We start from the raw sequence: 15875 nt of genomic DNA, 5'->3' as shown, positions 1-15875 counted from the left end.
ATACTCATATTTTTATAGAAATGTGATTAAACTAACGTAAAATTTAGGTATATTTTTACATATCTGTCAAAATAAAACTATTTAAATAGGTAATTTCTGTAAGGTATGAAAAAGAGAAACTCACACCAACTTGTTTATTTTTAAATAACCTTCCTTAAGAACAGATCCTGACTAGCAAAAATGTTTTTCTGTTTTTTTAAATTAGAACAAACACATTTTTTTAAAATTGAACAAAAATTAATAGATAGAAATTACATCACAGATGTTCTTGTGCTAAAACTTTATTTCGACTAACGGCGTTTCACTGCTCTCAAATAAATTTAAGAACAGATCTACGGAGTCTATAAAATGTTAACACACATTAGAAAAAAAAGCAGAAAAAAGCATGTATAATTATTTATAGTGTTTATCTAGGTAGTAACTATAAATGGACTTTATGGATTAAAAACAAAGTTTGGGATAAAAGCGTAAAATTATAAAATTGTCTACAAAAAAAACAAATTTAATAAAAGTAGGCACCAACCTCAAAAAGCTCTAAGAATAGGCAAATTTTAAAAATGAAAATTAAATTGAGTTGTGCAGAAATGTTACGTCATAGTAATTTTAACAAATTATTCAATAATTTATACAGCTTGAAAACATGAAGTATTAAACTTACAAGAATATGTAAGTTTTGTGAAATAAATTAGTACATAAATAACTCTGTCTATCTAATGTAAAACTGATGAATTATAATTAGATTTAAAAAAAGATTATACTTCTAGTTTTTAAAAATATTATTTAATGAAAGTAATACCTACGTTTGTGAGATTTAAAGTTGTTAAGATAAGTTTAGTAAATAGATGTAGTTTTTTTAAACTTTATTAACGAATTTAGTATCACAATATTGAACTGCTTTATTAATAATATCTTATACAAAATTTATTTCACAATAACAGAACTAGTATTACAAGTAAAGATAAAAAAAAATTGTTTTATTGACAACTGAGTCATACTCAGAATGTTTTCATACTATGAATTTTTGTTTATGTTACTCAAAGTTGAATAACTTATTTTTGCAAAATTATTTTAAAACATAAACCGAATTAGTAATTTGTTATTTATTTTGTTTTAATTTGAAAAAGTTTTATTTTTATATTACATTTAAGGATCAACTTGTCATTGTTAACTTATGCTGGCATTTGTAGAAATTTTGAAAAAAATATGATAAAAGTGCTAAGTATTTTTAAGTGTTCGATTACCAAGTGCTTGTGGTCTAAAGTATGATCAAAAGTTTACTACCAAAGTAATCCTTAAAAACTTAAAAAATTTTTATAAGAAAAATGGTATAGTAAGGTTATAGTAGTTTAACCAACAACCTAACTGAAAAACCAATTCTGTTAACAGTGCATTGTAAATTTAATTAAAATCTGGAGTAGCTGTCTAATTCAACGACCAACAGTTTAAATTTATCTGAAACATTTGTAATTAGAGACATAAATTTTTAACAGTATTTTACTTATACCACTATTATGGACGCAACAAATAATCCAAACAATCAAGGCCAGCCAACTGCAGCAGTACCGGTCCAGCTAAATAATCCGAACAATCAAGAGCAAGAAGTTCTTGCAGATACACCCAGGAGGCCATGGAATCCTAGAATCGTAAGTTTATTTTTATAATGATTTTTTTACAAATTTCCAATAATCTGCTTGTTAGGTTTTATATTAACTATATGTCTAATTACCTTCAGAGTTTGAAACATTTTATTTATACTTGAGGTAGGAAACAAACAGTTTTGATATTAGGTCTGTTTTTTTTACAGTAGTTTAAATGAATAAGTTTGTACAGTAAGCAAATTTAAATAAAGTTTGATTTCTGCTTTTTGCTGATTTTTGAACTATCCTAAAAGTCTGTATTGTCTTATTATTACATAAAAAAAATCCTTATAAATTTTACCTTTTTTTACAAACTGTTTTGTTTCTTTCCGATATTTTAATTGTTATTGATATTGTATTGATATTTTACTGTATTCTGCTCTATGACTCGATAACCAAAAGGTTTTTTCGTACACCATGTCCTAGAGCCAAATATTTGATGGTTTTTTTTTCTTTAAGTAAGCAATAAAATCTTTGTATGGTAGAGTTTATTATGCACAAAAAAGCATTTTTGCAAGAAGGGTCACTTTTGCAGGAAGAGACACATTTTTCATAAAAGAACTTTTGCATGGATTAAAGTTTATTTTATTTTCTTATTAACTTTAATTTATTGTTATTTTTACTATTACCCCTATTTAACTTAACTTTCCCTTATTCTTGCTAACTTTTATTAGTTTTTTATTGTTATAATTTTTTGTCAATTTTATAGTTTTTCAATATTTTTACTTACATTGTTACCCTTAACCTTATCATCGGGAAGTAATTATTTTTTTCCTTATATATTTTTTAGCATTATTTTTTTTTACTTGGTTTTTACAAATTTTTTGGCTTTTAATTTTTCTTTTATTTTTGTGCAAAAATGACCAATCATGCAAAAGTATCATCGTGAAAAAGTGACCCTTCTAGCGAAAGTGTTCCTTCATGCAAAAGTGTCTTTGTGCAGACTCGACCCGTTCCCAATAAAAATATTAGTAAAAATGTCTCCATATATATTTTTAATAGGTAAGTTGTGAGTATTGTTTTAGTTAAAAATCCTGACTTGTATTAATTTTTTTATTCAGTTATTTAATAAGGTGTTGCAAAAACTAAGAACTATAAATTGAACTTAAGTTTGTTTTCAAGCAAAAAATACCAGCACCAAACTTTTTATCAATTGGAACCTTAATAAAAACTTTTTTTTTTAATGCATCCTACTAGGATTGGATTGAAATCGCCCAAACGAAAGTTAATCTCGCCTTCGGGACACGGTTCGGAGAGTGGTCCGCACACTGGTATCAAAGAAGTGACGGACGAAATAAGCACTTATACATGTCGCCTTTGGGCAAGAAGTTTCGGTTATTTCTAATTTAATTTTTTAACAGCTTTTCATACTTAAGCTACTACCAGAGTTGCCAAAAAAAGCTAAAATCCTGGAAATAATGAAATTTATAAATATTTTTTTAAAATCTGAAACTTGAGAAGTTTGAAAAAAATCTAGAACTTTAAACAAAAACATCTAAAAAACCTAGACTTTTAACTAATTTAAAATGTTAAGTAGTAAAATTTTAATTTGACCCAAAAAACATAACACATTGATATAAAACTTTTGACGTCATCTAAACTTTTTTGCATTGAAAAACACATTTTAAGTTGCCTTAAAGTATCTTTTAAATGTTGTTTTACTACTTAGCACCTTTAACTTAGCTTAAAACTAAAAATAAGTCTAAAAATGTGTAGTTTCAAAAACCTGGAAGAAGTTCAAAATACCTTTAAGATATTCTCAAAAAATTTGGCAACCCTGTTATACTGCTTTTTGTTACTTAAAACCTCAAAAGTTTTCAACAATTTTAAAAACGCTTTTGTTTGTTCTTGTGTTGGACGATAATGAAAATAGTTTGAAAATAAAAGACAAATATAACAGCTTGAACTGTTCACAGGTCCCTTTCGAGCGCAGCGGGCTCCGATGAGATTGAAGAGACATTTGCAGATAAGCTCAAGACGTACAACAACGACCTGGATCTCAAAGCCACTGCGGCGAAGACTCCGAAGAAGACCCCTAAGAAAAGGCTAGCCAGGAAGAGGAAGGCTGCGAATGCGGAGCAAGCCAGTAGTAGCAACCAGCGCAACGGTCAAGTTCCAAGGAGCAAAGTAAGGAATGCAGTTCAAGGGAGCCAAGTGGGGAATGCAGCTCCTAGGAGCCAAGTGTTGAGTGCAGCAACAGGGAACCAAATGGAAGTTGAGAGTGCGGCTCAAAGCGAGAACCAGGTAAGAAACTATTTTATTAATGCATCTAAACTTGCGATTATTATTTCTATTATTATCTCCTTTGTGTTTTGAATAAATTTTCAGTCTTTCATTCTGAATTGATTTTAGTAAGTAAAAATAAGTAAAAAAAAAAACATTTTAAAGCAGTTTAGTTTTTCATAACTGAAACCTTTTTTAATATGAAACCTTTTAAAGGGCTTTTGAAAATTAGTTTAACTTTTTGATCAGGCGGCACCAGTTGACAACAATGATGACGTGGAGACAGGTGATGAGGCTGTTGAGCAGCCCCGTAAAAAACTTATGATAAAACTGGTACCGAAGAAGAAAAACAAGGGCAAGAAAAGTACAGGTACAAATTTATTCGTGAAAATGAATATGAGAAGTGTTTTTTCTCATCAAGTAAACATTGCTGAGATTGTCAGTTTTAAGAAGCTGCTGTAAATAAAAACTTATGAAAATTCTATTGAACACAGTCCTGTATGAGGTAGTGCCTGCCCCGAACGAAGGCGATGAAGTCCAGCAAGTTCCACAGGATCAGCATGAAGCTCGCCCGGGAGGTTCCGGATTGAACAGCCGCAAGGGGGCGCCTGGATTCACCAATCCGCACCAAAGAGATGCACCAGAACAGGGAGGCGGTGCCGAGGGCGACCCAAGAATGGTGACGAGAGAGAGCAGAAGGAAGAGCGCAGCACCCAAGAGGTGCATCATCAACAGGTAAATTAAATTTTTATTGGCTTATTGTTCCGTATTCAATTAGGTGCTTGAGCTTAACAACGATAGTCGATAACGGATGATAGCGATGTGCAATTCATGAATGGTGTTTTTAGTTTATAATATTTTTTTTTGTCGTCGGATCCTATTTGAAGTTTTCGAAAGCTTAAAAATAAATAAACCATAAAAATGTTGTTTCAAAAACTCAAGTTATTCATGTAATTGAAAATTATATAGTTTTTTCTACAATTTTTCTACATACAGGTAAAGACTTTTCTGTGAAGTTGTGAACAAAAAGAAAGTAAAACACAAGATTATCACAACAAAGTAGAAGTCTGTTGATTTAAGACAGTTTTTCAACATACAGGTAAAGACTTTTCTGTGAAGTTGTCAACAAAAAGAAAGTAAAACACAAGATTATCACGATAAAGTAGAAGTCTGTTGATTTAAGACAGTTTTTCAACATACAGGTAAAGACTTTTCTGTGAAGTTGTAAACAAAAAGATAATTAAACACATTGAAGTAGGAGACTGTTGATTTAAATCACTTTGGCAACATGCAGATAATGTAGATTTGTTTTGTGTTCTTTTTTTTTCAAGCATAAACAGTTCAAGTTTCAACTTTTAAAGACAACTTTGATTTTTTTCATACTAAGTGATTGGTTTTGAATTGTATGTGCTTGTACTTTAAGTACATTTTATTACTTACAAAAACTTATAAAAGGTAAACTCTAAAAATACTTATGTAAAGAAGGTTAAAATAAAAATTTGATGACCTACCACTCCTATGAAAACTTTCCTAAAATGAATTGCAATTTCTTGAAAAATTTCTGCAAACAGAATTTTTGTACAATTACGTAACAAATAAAAACTTGTGCAAAAAATTCACTTGGTGACATTCACGAGTTCTCTCTTCTCTCGCTTTGACGCTTTTAAGCTAATTTTCAACTTTCGGCTTTAACTTTTTTAAACCTTGTTTTATTCAAAAATAAATTTTACCATTGTTTTCAGTACAAAATTCTGCTTCAAAAAACACCAAACACTTTGCAAAAACGATGAAAAATAAGCGAATTGGATCTTTAAAACTTCAAAGCTTTGATTTCACACTACTTGGTTGTTTCAAATACCTTTCAAACTTGTATCTATTTGCATGATATTAGTTAAAAACAGTTAGCAGGTATTAGTACTCAAACTATGTTCATCGCAAATATATCTGCTATGTTTTTAACTTCACTTCAAAATTTTTGTTTCAGTTAAAAGTTTATATTAGTTCATTTACTGCTTAAAATAATATGTATAAGTTAAATTAATTGTTTCTATTCAAACTTTAATTTAATATAATAACCATAAACTTGAGATTAGCATTAAGTTTATGTAACTTACTATACAAACTTATTGACTTGTTTATTTATTTTTTAAATAATACTTCACTCTAGTTTTAATGAGATCATGAGTAATAAACACCTTAATAATCATTTAAAAAGACATTGAGGTTTAACTTAACTTTACAAACTATGTTTAAGACATAGCAAAAAAACTAATGAATCAATAAAAAAAAACTGTTAAAGAACAAATTATATTGATATTTTCTACAAATAAAAGTAGCTTTTAAATAAAACCCATACCAAATGTAGTCATTAAAACTATATTAGGTTTTACATAACCTATTTTGACATTTACATTTCATACTTCACAGTTGAAATTAATGCAGTTGTTGTAACAAATTTTAGTTTTAAACTTAACCTTTTTAGCCAAAAGTTTTTTAATGTTTTTGTTATTTTCATTTTGCTTATTACATCTTCTATTTTTTACATACCTTGCATTTATTTGCTCTAAAACTTTTTTTGATTTGCTTTTAACAACTGAAAACCTCTTATATCTTATTATAGGAGTAAAGCAGTTTGTAATGAACTGTGAAAATAAAGTATAATGGCCTTTTTAAAGCTACTTAAGTTGAAAACAAAATTAACTTGAAGCAAATTACAATATCATTAAAAATATGCAAATTTTAACCAACAAAATTGAATGATAATAAACAAGTATATTTTTTTTTGGATTTTTTTTTCTTTTTTTTTTTAACTTACCAATACTTGAAAATAAACATTTCCATCGTTTCTGACAGAAAATTTTATGCTAAAAAACACCAAACACTTTATAAAAACGATAAAAAATAAGCAAAATGGAGCTTTAAAACTTCAAAGCTTTGATTTTAAACTACTTGGTTGTTTCAAATACCTTTCAAACTTGTATCTATTTGCATGATGAGAGTTAGAAATTAAAAAAGTTAGCAGGTACTAGTACTCGAGCTATGTTCACAACAAATATCTCCGCTGTATTTTTGATTTCACCTTTAATCTTTGTTTTAGTTCAAATGTTTGTTTTTGTAACATTGATCAACTGCTGAAAAAAACATATTCTAATTTATTATAGTTTTGGAGTAAACAATCAATTTATTATTCTATATATAACACTTCACTTTTTTGTCTCACAAATTTACTAGTTGTACATACCAGTTAGTTTACCTATAAAAGTCTTCTATCTAATTTATGTTATTATTCAAACAAGCCTTAGCTTTATTGTTTTGTTTCTATTGCATGTTGTTAAGTAATTTAATTCTTTTTTAGCTCAAGTTTAAGTAAAGACTGAACAGAGTTTTAGTGTTATTAACAGATATGTTTAATTTAAAAGTAAAATGATTAATAGTATAAATGTATAAGTAATTCGAATTATTCAAAAGTAGCACAACAGTTTCACGTTGTAGTTTACTTTATCAGTATCATTCTATAAATATATTCAAAAAGTTATATTAATTCAAGTTACCAAGTCTCATAAACTGCATATAGATTCTTAGTGTAGTATTTAATTATACTTTAAACCAGCGGTTCTTAACTTATTTTTCATGTTTTGCCCGTTATTGGAAAATAATTACTTAATCAATTTCAATTTACATTACTTCAGTGCCGGTTACTCTATGAATTATTTAAGGCTCTAAAATGATACAGGAATAGTTTATCATTTGTTTGAGTTACACTAGTAGATTACTTACTGAGATTTAAGCGTCGTTAGGCTTGGAAGAGAAAAAACAATGGTTGTGCAAAGTATGTTATTAATGTTGGTACATTGCATTCTAAATGGTAGAGAACCATTTACTTTTGTAAGTAGTATATCTAAGGTATGTGGAAGGTTTATGCCACTTAGACAGGAACTTAACAGATATTTTTAATTTAAAAGTGAAAGCCAAAGTTTTTGTCTACAGGGTTTTTTTATGCATATCATATACAATGCTTTCTAATGTCTTATATCTAAGCATAAATTTGCTGTTAATTAATTTGAAAGACATTAATATCCTTACTTACGTGTGTTTTAAATCACAACTTTTTAGTTTAAGCTTTTTAAAGTATATTTTTTCTCGGTTAATATTAATACTGTTGATAATTTCAAATAAAGAAACATTTCGTCTAAAGCTCTTTAGAACGTTTTTAAAACTCTTTAGAAGTTAATACTGGTACAAATAAACTAACACAGCTCCAAGTAAAATATAATAATATATTCTTTCAGGAAGGCTCATTAGAAATTAAATTTGCGTAAATAATTCATGATCAAAATATTTTCAACTCGTATTAAAACAGTTGTTCTATTAGCTTCTTAAAACATTATTTAGAAAAGGAATTATAATAAAAATATCTGAAAAACAAATATAGATATCTTCTTGAATTACATTTTTTACTAAGTAGGGCTAATTTATTATTTTTTGGCAGAATTTTCTAAATTCCACGCATAACAATTTTAAATACTCTATCGTCTTTTGTTTGTTATAACTTTAAGTTTACTAGAAAGTGTTTTTTTTTAATGCTAGATTGTTTTTATGACGATAAGACTATTGCCACAGCGGCAGCTATGCTTTAAAAGATTTGCTTATGTAACCAATAAAAGTAAAACTTACCTAATTTTTTTATTATAAAGCTAACAAGCACAATAAAAATATTATTTTTTTTTACATTTTTTGATACTCATAACAATTTAAGGTAATTAACGTACGTTAGTAAAAATGAAATTACGTTCTCTTATAGTTAATGTTATTTTAAATGTTAATATTGCATGCCAGTTAAAAACCGTTAAGCAACTAAAGTCATAATGTGTATACCGGAAACTAACACTTTGCATTGACAATATATTTAATTATATTAGTAGAAAAATTATCTTCTTTTTTTTATTTTTTGATTTTTACATTATATTTGCAAACTGCAAAATTAGTAAAAGTTCCTACCTGTGTTTCTTACATAATTTATTTTCGCTATCTCATATACATTAAACTACATATGCTTAAAAATTTTTTAGAAACATTAATACTTACAACAATACTCTTTATTGATAAATTTAAAAATTTAAAAAATTAGAATCTTCTAAAAAAAAATATATCTGGGAAGTTTTATGAAGTCACCACTCAAGGTGTTTAAAACGCACGATAGCAATTAATATAAACTTTACGAAAAAGTTTCGTACATTATCTAAACTTTTTAGAAATATGTAACTAAATCATACTACTATCAAATTCAGAATAAAAAAAAGTGTTTTGCACAGTGCTCCAAAACTTTAACTACAGTTATTTATTTTACTAGAAAACTTTAAAAACCATTATTCTTCTACGGGTGGAGTCAAAACTTTTTTTTAATTCTTAAACCAATCAGAACAAAGCTGCTTTTATATTTTAAAAAGAACAAATCATACGAATTGCTAAAAACCGCAAGGTTTTATAACTATGCTTACATTGTACAACAAAAAATGTTTATAACATTTGTTAAGTAAAGTAATTAACTGTACCTTTGTGTAAAAAAAGTATTAACGTGCTACATGTCAAATTTTTTAATACCTTAAGTAAGTTTGGTTTTAAAACTGTATTATAAGTATGGGTTTTTTGTTAGAATTAATAGGTTATTCATATGTAATGCTGAAATTAATGTATTAAATACTTTATAACATTTATATTAACTATAACATTTTACTTAACAAAACAAAACGTATTCACAATTTAGCAGTTTATTTTATTGTTGCAAGAAAAGCACTGCCACTAATATTTTACATTACTGTTAACCAGTTTCTAGTTGAAAACATGATTGCATAAAGGACATTTGTTGTGGTCTTTAAACCAAGCATCTGTACATGTTTTGCACAAACAATGGCTGACATGACAGTCCAGACGGACCATTTCAGGTCATCAAGGCAAACCACGCATTGCTCGCCCACCAACGATTCGTCTGCAGCGAAGTGTTCAAATCTACCAATTCGTTCGGGTGTCAGACCAGTAACAAGTTGTTGCGTTCTCCTCTGCTGCACAATGCGTCGTACACGTAGTACTTCTTGTTGCATCATCTCTTGCTCTCTCTGCTGTACGGTGCGTTGCCAACGTTCCATATGTGGTTGCATTAAACGTCGTAGAACTGCGAAACCAGGTTCAAAATATTCTTCTAGTAGTTCATCAACTCGTTGCTGCTCAGCATAATCTTCGACATGGTCAGGATTGAGTTGGTCCATTTTGTTTTATTCTCAGCTTAATAAGATACTTTTTTACTTTTTACCTACTAAAAGTTTTTACTTTAGACGTAAAGTTTGTAGAACATAATATTATTTTAATAGTTTACCCTAAATTTTAATGTATCAATGTAACAACTCAAGTTTATTTAACAAATTAATACAAAATAAATAAAGATCAAACAAATTCAGATTTATATTCAAAAAAAAAGTTATATTTAAAAACTAAACAGTAAACACTGAATACTTAATAAACGTGTGTTAGATTTAAATAAAAATGTCACACTCAAGTACCTTCTTTCTAGATATTAGTTGTAATTGTAAATAAAAATGATAAAACCGTTAAAGCTTAAAATTTTAAAGTTTAACAAAATATATTAAATATCAGAAAAGCGATTAATATTTATTTTAATAAATTACAAACAATGTACCCAAAAATATGCACTGGTACCATTTTAGACAGCCTTAACAAAAACATAAGTTTTTATTTTCCTTTTTACAATAAACCTTAATAAATCATGTACAACAAACTAAGATTAAATTTAAATAACAAAAAAATAAAAAACTTTAACTATACTTTAATTTTTATGTCACTGTTTTTTAAGACAGAAATAATTCACAAAAGTTTTGAAACAAACTAAAAGATGTTAACTTGTATTAATTTTAAATTGGCTGTTTGTCTTTTAAAGATAAAACAAATTAATTGCGACTTTTGAATTATAAAACATAATAAACTAATAATTTCCTGATGTATTTCTTCTTCAAATCTTTGTTCTACTCTCTCTCTCTCTCTGCTGCACAATGCGCCGCGCCAGCATTTGTTGTTGTAATTCTTGCCGCATTTCTTGTGGTACACTCCCTCTCTGCTGCATAATTTCTTGCTGAATTTCTTGTTGCATTTCTCGCTCCACTTGTCGTTGTACTCTCTCTCCGCTGCTGAATGCGTCGTGCATGTTGTGTTCGTTGCATTCTCGCTCGCATCCGTAAAGTGGTTCGCGCGATTTCCGCATCGAGTTGCCTTCTATTTCGCACCGGCATGAAAAATCGTGCAAAATCTTCTGACTGTTGTTCCACTTGTTCATCAGCTTGCTGCTGCTCAGGATATTCTTCGACGTGATCGAAAATGAATCGGTACATTTTATTTTATTTTTGCTAAAACACATGCTTTTTAATTGTTTACCGAATAAAAGTTTTTACTTTAGACGTAAAGTATGTTAACTTAATATTCTGTTAATGATTTAACCTAAATTTTAATATATAATAATGTCAATTCAGATACATTTAACACAATTATAAAAAACAAATAAAGATGTAAAAACTTCAATTCTATAATTCGATGAAAAAAGGTTATACATACCAACTAAACTGTTAACACTGAATACTTAATAAACGTGTCTTTGATTTAAATAAGAATGTTACACTCAAGTATCTTCTTTCTAAACACTAGTGGTATTTGTAAATTGAAATGGTGAAAGCATTATATCTTCAAGTTTTACAGTTTTCAAATTTATGTCTTTCTGAATTCTAGTGGTATTTGTAATTTCAAATGATGAAAGCATTATAGCTTGTAATTTTTACAAATTTAATTGAGTTTATTAAATAGTTGAATATCAATTAATATTTACTTTAATATAATACAAACAATGTATTAAAAAGTTTGTACGGATATCTATTTTATATAACTTTAACAAGTTTGTATTTTCCTTTTTATCATTTAACTTAACACAACATCTACAAAATGCACACCGTAAAAAATGGTACTTAGTCAGTATTTGATTTAATTTATCAAAATCACAGAGCTGGTACCAACTATTGTTTATTTTGACGAGCAGTTTTTGAAAAAGTTATATATTATGGTTAAACTCAAAAGAAGCCTTTATACACACGAAAGCTTTAAATGGGATGTTTAATTGAACTGTAATTATTACTTGTAAGAAACAGTTTAAACTTTCAAATTTATAGTTAAATACGTCTATTGTTTGTGATATAAAACTATAAACAATAATTAAACCAGCGCAACAATATGATAATTAATGATTAGGTATTATCAAGAGTTGATTGTAATTCAAAAATTAGATTCATTTATACGCAGCAGTAAAATATTTAAGAGCTAATTACCATATAATTTGTTTCTGTTAGTTTAATTAAGATACACCTTATCCAATACTTATTACTTACATACAATTATTCTTATTCATTAACATACAAGTTGCTTTACCAAACTTTAAAATATAGAGCGATTTGAAACAAATTTAATAATTTATAATCAAAAAGATAACATCCATATACAACTAAAGTGTAAGTAAAAATTACTAAGTTTATACTGTGTGAGACTACTGGGTGATGACGTAATAATTGTAAATGGGGAAAATATAAAATATTACAAAATTACTTTGAAAATTGTGGACAATAATTTAAAAGATTTCCTAACTTTGTTATACAAATTAAGACTGAAATACTTATTTATGTAAACGAAAAACTTTAGTGTAGAATTTCAAGCCTAAAATCACTTATACCTCAGTAAGTAATTTACTCAAGTACCTCAAAGTTATAGGAAACGATCCTGTATTATTTGAATTCCTTAAATAATTCATAGAGTAACCGGCGCTGGTTACGGCACCAACACGGCTTTCAACAAGTCTGCAGGTGCTATCCCCTCGTAATGGGACAATAAGTTATAATATTAAATTACAGTAAGCGGAGTGTTTATTATAGAATAATACCAGACTGTTTACTACAAAACTGAATCATTTGTAGTAAGACAGCCAGGATACATACTATAAAACATAAAACTTTACTTGTAATTTAGATATGTTAACAAAAAAAGTTTAAACTAAGTAGAAGCGCTTTAAAACATGCAAAACTAAAGAAAGAGTACTGTTTAAAAATTATTTTATTAAATATACAAATATAATAAACACGTTTGTATTAGGTTGAGTTGTAGGTAGTTAAAGACCGAAATTTCCTAGACTCCAATTGAACATTTTAATATTTACTATTTGAACATAAACTTTTTAAGACATACCATTGGAAATAATCATGTAAAACAGGGCAACAAGATGATAATTAGGATTGAATGTTAAGAATTGTTAGTTATTTTTAATATAAGTTTAATTTCAGCAAAGTATTATAAGAGAATGAATATATATTTAACTGCTACAACACTACTGTAAAAGGTGACAAAACTAGTGACCTTAAAACTAAAGTAGCTTCTGGATTGAATATTTATAAAAATAGAAAAAAAAAAACTTAAGTTAAGCAGGCTATCTTTTAAAAATTAATTATTTTTAGATTAAGATACAAAATCAGTGTTAAAAAAGTCATGTATAACCATTGAACAATTTAACAGATTTGACCTTTAAATTTTAATAAAAAGCATATTTCAAGTGTAATCATTACTAAAAGGTTTTAAATAAGTATTGTTTAAGACATAAAGAAATAATCATACAAACCAGAGCAACATGATGATGACTGATAATAAAATAGTAAAAATTGACTGTATTGAGCCAGAAGTAGAATTAAGTAACGAAAGAACAAAATAGAAATGCAATAACGTTATAGAAATATAAAAAAAAGGCTATTAATTGTAGAGAAACGAGAGAGAATATTTATCAAACAAACTTTTAATTAACTTTACAACAACACGAACAAAATAATGAACTACCAACTAAATTACAAAGTTGCATCTGATATCAATATTGTTAGAATAAGGTATGTTTAATCACGATTAAGACATAATTGAGAACTAATCCCACAATTTTGTAATATTCTATACCAATACTTTTTTTTAACAAAATTAACTACTTGAATTGTAAAAATTTTTGTTAAAAGTACTTAGTTACTAAATGTAATAACCTCAAAATAAGAGTTAGTTGGCGTAACGGTATTTGATCTATACTATCAAAAGTACAGAGCTAGTAACTGGCATGATTTTTTTTAGTTTAACACGCTTAATGGTAAATAAAGTTTTATACAATGGTTGAATTTGACCTTTTAAAACTCATAAAGCCTCTAAATGGGATGTATATTTGAACTGTAATTATTACTTAAAAGAAAAAATTCAATCTTTTTAATTTATAGATGAATACATACAGTGTTTGAGACATAAAACTAGAAATAATCATATAATCCAGCGCAACAAGATAATGATTAATGATTAGGAGTTAATTGTAACTTTAATATTAGTTTAAGTTATACGCAGCAATATATTATTTAAGAGTTAATTGCCATATATATTTATAAGTATTAGTTTAATTAAGATACACCTTATCCAATACTTAATATGTACATATAATTAGTGTTAACGTTATAAAATTTGCACTACTTAAATTGAAAATATAGACTATATATTTAGAACATTACTTTATAATTTATAATCAAATACATATTATGCAGCAAAAATTACGAAGTTTAAACTGCATGAGACTACCGGATGACGTAATAATTGAAAACTGTAAATTAGTTGAAAAATTGTGGACAAAAACTGTATTTCGTTAGTGTGTAATTTTCAAAGATGGCCAAAACTAGTTTATACAAATTAAGACATAAATATTTTTAATAAAAAAAAAAGAAAGGAGACAACACGAAAATATTTACTTTCTAACAAATCCATATAATTAAATTAGTAATAACAAGTTGTATAAATTGTTTTGTCTAACTGTGAATAAACTAAAGTAGTCCCATAACTAACAATGAAATGATACTGATAAATAAGATTACAATGTAAGTTGAAGTGTTTACTATAGAATAATGCCAGACTGTCCACTACAAAACTGTTTAATTTGTAGTAAGACACCATGGATACATACTATAAAACATAAAACTTTACTGTAATTCAGTTATTTCTATTATCAAACATGCATCTCGATACTTACATGTATATAAAACCACATGATAGGAGAAATATAACATAATAAAAAAACGTGCGTAACTACTCGTACATCAAACAAAAGACTAATTAGGTGCCGACCAGCATAAGGACGTGGCCTAAAGGACGGCTTTCGTTATTTGTGCAAAAGTCCCGGGAGCAAGAGCTCGCAGCGGGAGGGACTTATGCACAAATAACGAAAGCTGTCCGCTACCACTTTAACTCAAAACCGAACTACACTTGGAGCTCAGTACCACACTTTTATCTGGTTTGGCTGTCAGGCTTACTAACTGGGCTCCAAGCGTAATTAGGTTTTCAAGAAAAAATGGTTGGGAGTAAAAGTGAAAAATTTTTCGCCGGCGGAGCCGGCGAAATGCCTTAAAAAATAATTTTAATTATTAATCTCAAAAAATTCCCGTTCGATTTTCACTTTAGGGGATTCCCCCATTTTGTGAAATTTTGTGTGGGGGGCCTTAATAATTTAGTGCGTACCTATGCGAGTGCGTTCTTCTTAAACCGCGTACCTTATAGAAATACATTCTTACTAACTAAACCATACTAGCTTCATGTCAATAACAAATTATTTTTTGTTCAAAATCTGTTAACTACTTACATCTTAAGTAGCTCTAAGGTCCGGCTGCAGTTATAACGTCGCTTCTGATTGGCTAATATATTACAGTTTTACTGATTTTAAGTTTGAAGTAATAAAACTTGTTTCTCATTTTATTTTTATGTAATTTGGTAATTGTTTTTAATACTAAGCTGTATTATCACTTCACCTCATAATGTTATTATACAAAGCCTTACAACTGCAGCCGATCCACTTAAAATATGGCTTAACTTACCTTGTCTAATTACTAACATATTTAAATTTAAACAATCACTGTC

The sequence above is a fragment of the Thalia democratica genome, chromosome 4 (assembly GCF_965202585.1).
Source record: "Thalia democratica chromosome 4, ktThaDemo2.hap1.1, whole genome shotgun sequence".
NCBI lineage: Eukaryota > Metazoa > Chordata > Thaliacea > Salpida > Salpidae > Thalia > Thalia democratica.
The sequence above is the reverse complement of the archived record's forward strand: the minus strand, read 5'-3'. Positions refer to the sequence as shown.